This window comes from Xyrauchen texanus, chromosome 40 (genome assembly GCF_025860055.1).
Source record: "Xyrauchen texanus isolate HMW12.3.18 chromosome 40, RBS_HiC_50CHRs, whole genome shotgun sequence".
Classification (NCBI taxonomy): Eukaryota; Metazoa; Chordata; class Actinopteri; order Cypriniformes; family Catostomidae; genus Xyrauchen; species Xyrauchen texanus.
In genome coordinates, this window is record NC_068315.1 from 11,034,029 (window position 1) to 11,045,210 (window position 11,182).

General features: G+C 36.8%; 1 protein-coding gene across 2 annotated transcripts in view; it reads right to left on the reverse strand.

Moving 5' to 3' along the window:
• The window catches only part of LOC127633238 (dynamin-binding protein-like), a 73,926-nt gene extending 67,985 nt beyond the window's left edge, over positions 1-5,941 (reverse strand). For both annotated transcript variants that reach the window (XM_052112176.1, XM_052112175.1), the window contains exon 1: positions 5,624-5,941. The gene's annotated coding sequence lies outside the window, so the exon portion shown is untranslated. The remainder of the gene's footprint in view (positions 1-5,623) is intronic.
• Between the last annotated feature and the right edge of the window lie 5,241 nt (positions 5,942-11,182).

Below are 11,182 nucleotides of genomic sequence, written 5' to 3' on the forward strand. Positions count from 1 at the left end.
TACAGTGATTTTTAAATACTTTACAATAAAAAAAAATCTATGTTGCATTACAGTAATGAGCATGGGATTTATTTGTATTATGGTAATAAGAATTGGGGGCAAATGTGTTGAATTGTCGATTATTGATCGGCATGTTATTTTTTTTAAGCATTTCTGAGGCATCGATATATTAACGTTAGACATTTAGTAACGTCAACATTTAAATTAGAAGCCTAATTTATGCTTTACAATTCACTTTTGGCCTTACATTTAATGTACTGTAGTCTGCCTTAATAGCTTTGGGAGATTTGTTATAGCCTAGCATTTACAGAAGCCAGTCACACACAGGACGAGAAGAGTGGCAGTCAAATGTTGTGAATCTAGTGACCATACATACAAAAGTTACAAAGGTTGACGAGTTTGCAGGTTGGTGTATGAAACTGGTGTAACTGCACAAACTCAATTATTAGAAACGATGACGTACTACATTCAATTTCACCGTTTGTATCCTTGAATAGAATTCATTAAATTTGTCAAACCACAAAAAGACAAACTTGAAAAAACATTGTGTATGCTCAAGCAATGGATGATATACATTCCCACAATATATCATCCAGTGAGAATAAGTAGAGCTAGAGTAATAATATATGTCCTTTAACAATGATTATGGTAGACTTCAATGCAAAACTATGCTATATGAGTTGCAATCTGTGGAACTGCAGAATTTTGATCAGGAGCTTGACAAATGTTAGTCATCAGATGTAGTGAGATTATTGTTGACCACTGAATCTGTATGGTGCAGTTGGCGTAAAAAACAACCTAAGGCTATATCTGAAATAATGACAATTCATGTTCTGACAGAGGCATTATAAGCTTACTGTTGAGTCAGAGAGTGTCATTTGTTAATTTTTCCCTACTTCCCCATCTCGCTCATAACGCTTGTGTCGTTAGAAATTATGCATTCTCGCATAGAGAAGGCCAAGTCTCATTTCCCTGATGATTTAATAATTCATTTTACCAAAGCTGTGTGAACTTCTGAAGATCTGAAGCACTACAGCAAAGACTCTACACACTGTGAACTTGACCTGGACTGAACTCTTCAGTGTACCCAGTTAAATCAAAATGACATCTGTGATTAAGGACACCAGTCAATGTTTAGCACAATTGTACAGCTGTAGTGATCAGACAACAGTAAACTCACTGTTTCAGGTTTCATGTTTCATGTAACAGGCCTAACTGTCCTGCTGCCTAAACTTACAACATCAACATAATAAAGCTCCAATGACAAGCATGGAACGATGTGTGTGTGGTCATGTAACGCATTATATGGCTTTCCTTTAAGGTCATAAAAGGCATAAGAATAAACCGATCGACACCAGTTACCCCAATTTCGTGTAGCACGTAATCACCTTAACCTGCATTCTTACCATCTACCATCAAAAGTAGAAACATGATAACATGATTATTTCAAATCTCATATAAGCTCTGGTTTCCACCATAAATCCAATACATGCAAGTTAAGTGAAATGGAGACTCTAAATTGCCCCGTGAGTGTCCCCAGCCACCGGGGTTTGCATCAGGAAGAGCATCCTGCCTGTGCAAAATCAAATATGCAGATCAAGGTTAAGAGGTTGACCGATATTGCATTTTACCGATACCGATAACTAAGTTGGGCAGTACCTGTCGATAGCCGATCAATCGACCGATATTCTTTTTTTATTGATACTGAATGAAAAAATAACACTCAAGAGTAAAATAGTGCTAAAATTTATTATAAAAATAAACAGTACTAACTGAACCAAGAAAATGTATTGTAATTTTTTTAATGAAATAACTATATAAATATTAATATATATGAACTAATATTCAAATTTTAAAGTCACCTTATTTTTATATTGACGTTGTTGCTTTAGTCCACAAGAGGCCGCAGTAAATACATAAACAGCAACCATTATGTTATTGCCAAGAACATTCCTATCGTGGCTGTTAAAAAAAAAAAAAAAAAAAAAAAAAGAGCATTTCATTTTCAACTAATGTGTATAAAATAAATAAATAAAAAGTTTAAGTTGGTCCATATTCTCAAATGTTAAGACAAAAGTAAAATGAGGGGGGAAAACGCTTCAGTAGACAGTTACATTTACATTTATGCATTTGGCAGACGCTTTTATCCAAAGCGACTTACAGTGCACTTATTACAGGGACAATCCCCCCAGAGCAACCTGGAGTTAAGTGCCTTGCTCAAGGACACAATGGTGGTAGCAGTGGGGCTCGAACCTACAACCTTCTGCTTAACAGTTATGTGATTTAGCCCACTACACCACCACCACTCCAGTTCACACGGTGTTACATTTGCATTGACTCCTACTACTCCAGACTCAACCTTCATAATAACAGTGAAATACCACATTATTTTTATTCATTACAGTTGTATTTAGAGTAGCAATATTCACAGATAGCAGTGGTATTCGTCTGAATTCGGTGGTGAAGCGGCTCAGACTATGAGCACAGGTCAGGGTCTGTTCAAACAGATGGAACAACAGACTGGATCCGAACGCGAGGATCTCGAGAAACACATTTGCAAGTTGAACATCGTTCCTGACAAAGCATTTAAACAACTCATTGCTTAATCTGAGAAACACTTATAAAAGAGCAAGACGCAATGGCCAAAGACTTCCACCAACAGTAAGGGGCTGTTCACACCGCAAACATTTGCATCTATCCATTTGTTCTTCTATGTAAATGCGTGCTAGATGAACATCTTTGTTTCCCTTTGTTTTTGTTTATTCAGTGTCTCATGCAGGAGTGCTGTTTTTTAGATGATGTGTATAATTAAAGGCATATTGAGACACCTGCTTTCTGTTAAAATGTTTTTATAGCGTTGTGTCTAGCTTTTTTTAGTGCAAGAATGTGATAAATCTGAAGTCATCGTATTACAGTGAGGATACATTTTTATAAATTGAAATCAGATGCGTTTATGATTTGTTTATATGCTTCTCTTGGCTGCATGAAGATATTAATTTGCTTTCTCACGTCACTAGCTTTATATATGCAACTTTGCTGGCTAATGAATGCATAAATGTGACCAGCTGGATGTAAACTAATGCAAAAAGATGGTAATAGATGTTAACAATCGTGACATTTAAAAATTTGGGAAGGACTGTATTTTTGTCACATTGTTCTAACCGCTTGAGGTTAGCTTTAATGTTAGCGTACTGCATAATGACAGCGGACCCTTCCCGGCTGCTCCAGCACAGGACGCAATAGGGAAAAACTATCGGTGTGGAAAATTTCCTCATAACAGATAGTTCCAGGGGCAGTGGTGGCTCAGTGGTTAAGGCTCGGGGTTCATGCCCCAGCACCACCAAGATACCACTGTTGGGCCCTTGAGCAAGGCACTTAACTCCAAATTGCTCCGGGGGGATTGTCCCTGTAATAAGTGCACTGTAAGTCACTTTGGATAAAAGCGTCTTTCAAATGCATAAATGTAAATGTTCCTGAAATCTTTTATCGGTGCAAATTAATCAGCAAAACCGATATATTGGTCGACCTCTATCACGGATGGTCCGCTGTGGCGACCCCTTACGGGAGCAGACGAAAGAAGAAGAATATCATTTCAAACGTCATGTAAACGTGGTTTTCTTGCATAGTCCAAAGTTGGTTATACAAGCTAATTTTTAAGAGTTATCAGCGCATTGGCAAGAAAGTAAACTGACTCAATAATGAAGCATTTCAAAAATATATGCAGAGGATGTGGATCATATATAAAAACTACTACAGCATTTTCCCAACTGATCCAGTTTATACAACAGTTTCCAAACTGATTTGGCACTTCAGTTACACTTAAAAATGAACGGACGTCTCTGCATTATATCACAAAATATCAAACCAAGTGGCATCATTTTAAATAAATATAGCAAAAAACAATTGTTTTAATAATTTCACTAAAAAGGGATAGTAAAATATAAATATATTGTTCAAAATTAAATGACAGGTCTCTATTTGGTTGATGAGTACAAAGTTGTTTAGTTATCTGGTTATCAAACATTTTAAAAAGGATCATAATTAATGTAGTGAACTACTAATATCTTTGTGAAATAACTTCATACATCTACTAAAACTCAAACTGGCACCTTTATTGCAAGAATGGCTCAGAAAAGTTGGCTCAGAAAAGTTAGCTCAGAGGAAAGGTCTTATGTCATTTGTATCTAATGCAATGATATAGATATATTTTAGTGTGACTCAAGTGTCCGACTTTTTTGGGATCACTTTGTTCTTATTTTAAATGTCAGAATTTCAGTGGTTAATACTGAAAGCTTCACAAGATTTAAGGTTTAAACCTGTTTCATAGGAACTAAATGAATCTGTAAAGATTGACTGACAGACTACCAAACAATGTTTGACTATAGGCTATTGGATGACAAATAAGAGTGTTCCGTTAATCTTTGTGTAAATACAGCACAGTTACAAAGGCCGACACCTATACAAGTTAATGCTGGGCTAATGAATGGTCTGCATAGTTTGTTTTGCAATAATGAATAGCGTCCCAAAGCCTGGAATACAATCACTCCCTCGGCAAGAGAGACGAAACAACTAGAGACAGTGGCCATGTGACAGGTGACAAGCCTCAAGACATGGTATTTTAACATGCTCGTGGTCTAATAAAGCACATGCTGTAATTTCCAGCCTTATAATTGAGATTTATGGTTTAAAGCTGCCCTACAGTCGGCACATTTGAAATTAATGATTAATGCAAGGGACCACTTTTCAGATTTTCACTAAATGTAAGCAGTGCAGGAATGCATGAACAAGGTCATATTTTACACCAAATCAATTCCAAAAAGAGGAAATTATATTTTACTTTTAATTGACACCTATTTTAAAATGAGAACTTTTAATTAATTAGCAAGCAGTTCCACGTTGAAGGATGGAAAATCCTAAAACCATTTTTTATTTTATTTGAGTTTTCTTCCTAAATGCCGAAATGAGCTGCGAGTTATCGGCCCAGAAACACGCAACACATCCTGACATTTTACCATTACAGTGGAACGTTTTACTGTATTACACAATGTTAGTTAAAAAAATAAATAAATAATAATTTATATATATATAATTATATATATATATATATATATATATATATATATATATATATATATATAATTTTTTTAAATAAGCTAAAATAAAAGCCAGTGCCATGGGCTGCCATGATGTAAGCTAAATATTTTACAATTTTAATACTGTGTGCGCAAGCGCGCGCGCGTGTGTGTGTGTGTGTGTGTGTGTAATTGTCACGAAAATAATTACACGAAGTCACAATCATAATAGTCCTAAATATTGGCTTCATTTTCTTTCTGCAAAATATAATTTCTTATATGTTTGTACGAAATAATATTAACATTTTAGGGAAGTGCTTATTTACTAATCATTTTCCAAAAGAGTAGACGCACACGAAGCGAAATTCCCACCAGACCGGTGCAGAAAAAAAAAGCAACAGTGTTACAAATAAACAGAATAAACAATGTTACAACTGAACCACTCGCGGTTTATCAATGTTACAACGTTGCCTTCAGTTAAGTGATTCTGGAATTCTGAGTGGGCTCCAATATTCCAACACTGCCACTAAAAAAAAAACTACTACACTTACCTATGTGATCACAAATGACCTCGAAGTGGTTTTACAGCCTTGAAAAGTCGCGACCAAGGAAACCCAAGGGAACTTTCAATTTCCAGTTGATGCTTGTGAGCCAGTTTCCCTTTTGCCATTACGTTTGTATCGTTTGAACGTTTCATGTGGCTTATACGAAACAAGACATCGGATCAGGGCGGTAGGAGTTTTCTTCTGCCTGTCATTACTCGGCTCACACATTGCAAATGATCCGTTCCTGCTGGTCATCTACGCCACGGCGCCATCAGCTGTCATCCCAATGGAAGTTTCAGCTGCGGGCTGATTCTTTACACCCTCCACGCTGACATCAAATCATCACACACCACCCTCTGCTGACAGTCAGAGACTAACCCCTAAACTCAGGGCTGCCTTCAATATGCCTGAAAGAAATTCCTGCGCTTTGTGTCTTGACTCTTGACATTTTGAACGTTTACAATTTAGGGGGGGACTGTAGATAAATCTGTTTTCAGATATAAAACAATAGAAAACTATTTTAGATATGGCTTAATCTAATCTAAAATGATAATCTTGTTTCTGTTGTTAATGTTTTATTTGTAATATTATTGTGGTTTGAATGCTACACTACAAGGGCAATACGTGGAACAATTAATTTTGCTATTTGTTTTTACCTCAACCGGTCTATTACCTTGCTTTTGGGTAATAGACCAGTTGAGGTACAAATGATTGAGTCTACAAACGTGAGATGAAGACTCCAGTCATATCTCGCTCAAGTCCTCCTTGGAAGTTCGTACTTACGAGTGTATATACTATGTAATATGCGTTCAAATGATTTTAGTCGGAAAGAACGGATCATTTATGCAATTTCACATTTCTTTTTCTCATACTGGTGGAGACAGGAAGATTTATTTAGCACCAGTGCATCAAAATGAAGAGAAGCCCACACATTAGCCCACACATTAGGTTTATTGCTTTAGCCTATCTATCTTTTTGTCATTCTCGTGTGGCTACATATACATTTACAATTATTAATTTAGCAGACCCATGGAGAGGGTCCCCTCAGGGGGGCTACCATGTCCAGATCACATGACCATCTGAATACTTTTTGCTTGATCTCAGAAACTGCCCTGTTATTGGACAGGTTCGTTCATGGATTAAATTAATCATCATGGCTGACTGAATAGTGAATTTCTACAATGGCATTATTTGGTAACTAAACATTTTTGCATTTGAATGATGCAGCACCCATGCCCCTGTAAGTCCAAGGCGACATTCATAAAACATTACTGTGTGCACCTTTAAAATAAATACGTCTGGAAACTATGTATTTTCTTAACTCATAAAGTCAAACAGAAGATGGGGGTTATACAGTTTGTTTTGTCTAGAGTTCAGACATTACCACAGGTTTTATGGGCAATGCACGTGTTTTATGCACATTTATCTGGGCCTCTGAGAGTAAGGATACTATGACAACTCTTCATTTTAAACTGCTGATAGTGGAAAGGATTATTGTTTTAGAGAGACCTTTGTTTGGACTCATTATTAATGACAATATTATTGATATAAGGGAACATAATGTTTTAAGATATGCAGTGTATGAGGTAAGAATATTTTTAGCTGTGTCAGCATTCATCACAGCTTCCTTATACACAAAAATAACCTGGGCTGCAAGGTCTCATAAACCTTGAAATACATGTTTATCTATGCTTAAATATGTAGGCCCCAGAGCTTATACAAGGCCCCCTCAACAGGTCCCTGAGACTATGAGGGCCCCCAGCCCTCTTATAGGAACCTTTTGCCTTCCTGTTTCTAAATACAATTTTTTGAGCAACTCTTTAACCGTATAACACTGCATGCATCATATTTGATACATTACTTTCTATAGCCTCTACATCATTACAATGTGTATGAGATTTCTATTGTCTCCTGGTGAAAAATGCCATGCTCTTCTAGAAGTAGAAGACCTTGTAACATCATTTCCAAAAGAGCTACCTTCATATTTTGATGCTCTCATCTTTTTTTGTGAAATCTTTGCTGATTTGGACAAAGTAAAATTACCAATAACGTTTATTATTAATGATACCTTTGCAGGGCTTTTCAATGGAAGAATGATAATGGTATAGCCAAGCTGTACGGTCATTCCAAACAAACAGAATTTCCCAAAAAATGACCAAATGACCACTATTTTTGAGCCCCACACTTTTCAGTCCTTCAAAGCTCTCACAATGGAGGGTAAAGTCTTTGAAGGATATAGGGTGTGAGGATGATCACTTCTGAACAGAAAGCACCCCATCATTCTGATCATTTAAAAGATATAGCAGCACAAGCCAAAACTGCCTGAACTCTTTGCCGAATTTCACCAAACCCTTGCATAAACACTGTAGGAGCCTACATTTGTTAAATTAATCAATAAAGTGTTTGAAGTAAAATATTTTATAATCTATTGTGGCCCCTTTAAATATATGCATTTTGTATGCATCATTTGTAGTATTTACATTGAGCTTACATGATGCAAACAAAAATTAATATGGTACTGTCTCTTTAAGAACAGTGTCCTTTCAGCCAATGTGTTTCGGTTGAGTGTTTTTTTTTTACCACATCTGTGCTGTGTTTAAATTAATCTCACTATAAATAACAGAACAGATATTAAAAGAGACTTAAATCAGTGAAAACAGATTGTGTAGATCTGTTGGTAATTGGACCAGAAGGGCCCTAAAAGAAAATTGGCCCCGGGGTCCTTGCTAGTCATAATCTGCCCCTGCCAATATATGTCACCTGAATGGGTTCACTTGACTCAGACTCCCTGGTATAATTCAGTCAAAAAGCTGAAGCCACGTGGGAGTCCAATAGAGCATTGGCAGATAATAACTGTTGTTGTATGGGTCACATTGTTGCATTCAGCTGTGTTGTAAGCCGCTCTGTCACAACATGCCCACTGCATCTATGAGAAAAAGCCAGATCTGTCATAGCCTGGAAGCATGAAATGCTTCTGTTGTCCTCTCCTACATTGACATTTTCATTGAGAAAGACCATGTGAGCTTGATGCTCTTTGTTCCCATTCATTCTTGTTTATCTGTTCATAAACTCTGCACCAAGTGCATTGACAAATTCTCATACAATGAACTGAATTTGTAACAATTTTCCCAGTTTATTCAAGGGTATTAAAAGTCATTCTGTAAATTGTTGATGCCATGATTGGAAGTGATCTCATAATAGTTAGTATGCATTACTGTTTTGCCTGGCAACGTTTTACTCATTCAAATTGAATTCATTTTTAGTCTCAGTGAAGGTGTAGCTCTCCAAACATTATTCTTTGATATGAGAGAAGTTATGCGTGGAGTACATTTTCCTTTTTCCTGTTATTCAGGGAGCATTGTTATTCTATTTGTGTGTGACCAGATAAGCAGGAAGACCACAGGAAAAAGTCTGCACCATTTACTGTAGATAAATCCTTAAACCTCAAGTAAACATTTACAGTATTGTTTATGGACCATACAATTGGAATGCTCACAGTGGGGGTCATGGAATAATCAGGTATTATACGTGCATGTATTTAATCTGTTGTAAACTTATTTATTTCAATATGCTTGGTACTATTCAAGGATATTACGCTATATTTATATATTTATTGTTTTTACTGTGTTTTAGTATCTTACTTTTTTCCTTTAGTCTGTCTCTTCATCAGCAGAGGTTAGACAGTATTACTACACTGACCTCTATCTAGTGTTCCTTTAGCTGCAATAAAAATGGAGTGTCATGTTCACATCTGTACCACGACAGAACAAGTCAGGCAGATCACTTATATTTTTCACGAGTTGAAAATCCATTTGAGATATACACAGAATTTGTCAAAAACACATGATAGCTGTTTTGAAAACACCATGCATTCCTCCTCATCAAAAGCTTGCACAATCAAGAACAAAAGAAGTTTAGGCTTCTTGGCGGTTGGAAAGACATACGGCCAAACACGTGGAACAAACACTGGCCTATATTAAAGAGACTTTGACGAAACATTGCCATGTTACCGTCACATGTAAATTTGCGCCAGAACCCAAGGTTTGATTTGACGCACAGCCTTTGACATCAACAACAAAAGATACGTTAAGTATGTTTATGTTGCTTGTCCTAACTATTCTCGATTAGTTGCATGTATAAACTTGCATGCATTATTAATAGACGGATTGCTCAGTCAAATAAAGATTATATGGTGCCAGCCTTAAAGGAATAGTTCACCCAAAAATGAAAATTCTATCATAATTTACTCACCCTTATGCCATCCCAGATGTTTATGGCTTTCTGTCATCTGCTGAACTCAAATGGAGATTTTTAAGAGAATTTATCAGCTGTTTTGATCCATATAATGCAAGTGAATGGGTGCTAAAATTTTGAAGCTCCAAAAATTTCATAAATCAGCATAAAAGTAATCTATACAACTTCAGTCCAGTGGTTAAATCAATGTCTTCAGAAGGGATAGGATAGGTGTGGATGATAAACGGATCAATATTTAAGTCCTTTTTGACAATAAATATTCCTCCATGCTCAGTCAATCTCCACTTTCACTTTCAAACTCTTCTTCTTGTATTTTTGGTGATTATAATTCTTCATGCATTTTGCCCCTACTGGGCAGGGAGAAGAATTTATAGCAAAAAAGGACTTAAATATGGAGTTGTGGGGCCTGGGTAGATCAGTGGTAAAGACGCTGGCTACCACCCCTAGAGTTTGCTAGTTCGAATCCCAGGGCATGCTGAGTGACTCCAGATGGATCTCCTAAGCAACCAAATTGGCCCGGTTGCTAGGAAGGGTAGAGTCACACGGGGTAAGCTCCTCGTGATCGCTATAATGTGCTTTGCTCTCTGTGGGGTGCATGGTGAATTCAGCGTGGATGCTGCGGCGGATGGCGTGAAGCTGCTCAACAAGCCACGTGATAAGATGCGTGGGTTGACGGTCTCAGATGTGGAGGCAGCTGAGATTTGTCCTCCGCCACCCGGATTGAGGTGAGTCACTACGCCATCACGAGGACTTAGAGCACATTGGGAATTGGGCATTCTAAATTGGCAGAAAAAGGGGAGGAAAAACCAAACAAACAAACAATGAATGGATTACTTTTATGATGCCTTTATGTGGTTTTTGGAGAGTCAGCATTTTGGTACACATTCACTTGCACTGTATGGACCTACAGAGCTGAAATATTCTTCTAAATCATAATTTGTGTTCTGCAGAAGAAAGAAAGTCATATTCATATGATCTGGGATGGCATGAGGGTGAGCAAATGATGAGAGAATATTCATTTTTGGGTGATCTATCCCTTTAATAGTTGTAGAAAATGGGCTAAAGTGGTTTTTATGTGATTTTTACTCAAATATTTATGTACTCAAGTTTGCCAGTAGATGGCTATCTGTGTATGCAATATGTGCAACACTGTACTATGCAAAGAAATTCACTACTAGTTGCTGTTGGATTTTCACTTTTAATTACAGTTTGGGATCTCCTTAGATCATTTCAGTAAATCTGTACTTTATGTTCAAACCTAATTGTCCAAAGAATAGATTAAAAGTCCAATCTTCATTTTTCAATGATAAA